Source organism: Triticum aestivum, unplaced genomic scaffold, assembly GCF_018294505.1.
Source record: "Triticum aestivum cultivar Chinese Spring unplaced genomic scaffold, IWGSC CS RefSeq v2.1 scaffold289264, whole genome shotgun sequence".
NCBI classification, from domain to species: Eukaryota; Viridiplantae; Streptophyta; class Magnoliopsida; order Poales; family Poaceae; genus Triticum; species Triticum aestivum.
Window position 1 is genome coordinate 1 of NW_025276809.1, and position 1,279 is coordinate 1,279.

Genomic DNA, 1,279 nt, shown 5'->3' on the forward strand with positions numbered 1-1,279 from the left:
CAGATCTCTCACCGCCGGATGCACCTCCTCCAGCCTCTCGCCCGCTCCCTCCACCATATTCACTGGGTGTCGACCAAGAACGGTCGCCTACAAATGTTGTCGTCAACCTTCTCACTACCTCCGGAGGATGGTCGCCGTCAACGTGCCCGCCGCTGCCGTCACTTGACCGCCACCGCATCCTTATCCAGGTGCCGCGCCTTCCAGATCCAGGTGCTGTTTTCGTATTCCCTTCTTTACGATTTCTTTTCTTTTCTTGATAACTTTCATACGTGCGTACCTCCGGTAGGATTCAGCAGAAACTACAAGCATTTTGGCATCCCTCATGTGCTGGGTACTGGTGGAAGCAATGGCTCTACACACATTTGTTTTGAATAGGCCAAGCCGTCAAGGTAGTTGACTTCTCTGCAAGAGATTGTATTAGAACTAGAGCCACAACTGCATTTAGAAAGGTTGTGAGAGATCTTTTTCTTTCATCTTCCAGGTTTACAAGACTTCTCAGAAACATCACTTCTTACGACGAAGAAAGCAGAGTTAAGCTATTGACATTTGACAGTCAAGGTAATGGATAGTACGGCATGCTTGTTATCATTTAATATTTCACCAATTTCCGAAAATATAGGCTATGCATGTCTTGTTTTCTTGTCCTGTATCATGCCTTACAATATTTGGATGTTGTGTATTAACATGTAAATGGAATTTGTAATTATTGAGTAAGCTGTAATTACTGTAAACCATCTTTTGTCTTGCATTGCGACACCTAGTGCATCTGATTTTTAATTGTGCTTTCGCCCTTGTTCCAAAGTTTATCATGAGTAATTTTATGTCATGGTTTCTCCTATATATTACAGTACCACTAGTATGCTCAAGATCATCTGGTATGTTTTGAGCCAATAACTACTATGTTTGTTCAGTCTGAATGTTACTCTGCATTCTATTTTCTTCTTATGATTTACAGTAACAGTTTGCTCTCTAACTTGTTTATCCATCCCTTTTGATTTTAGTCTCTTTCATTATGTTAGGATTTAGGACGAATTAGAAAACATCATCAGTGCAAAATAGAGGTTAAAGCAGGAGGTTGAGGTGGGCACTCCATGCCAACAAATTGAATAATATTCTTCCAAATGAAGTGGTACTATTCCCCTCCATATTTTGTTGTTGTACGCACATGAACCTAGAAATTAAATATTGGTGGGCATCTATTTGAGGTCTGATTTTTCTAGTTTGCAGTTCGTCTTGATTAGGAACAAAATTCTAGATTCTGGATCTATGGGATATGCCG

The 1,279-nt window shown here is 40.7% G+C and overlaps 1 long non-coding RNA gene across 1 annotated transcript; it reads left to right on the forward strand.

Annotated features, from left to right (window-relative positions):
• Nucleotides 1-11: 11 nt before the first annotated feature.
• On the forward strand, nucleotides 12-1,273 carry LOC123178356 (uncharacterized). Its single transcript, XR_006489510.1, has 3 exons — nucleotides 12-389; nucleotides 482-558; nucleotides 1,020-1,273. It is a non-coding gene; the product is annotated as an uncharacterized lncRNA (long non-coding RNA).
• Nucleotides 1,274-1,279: the final 6 nt, after the last annotated feature.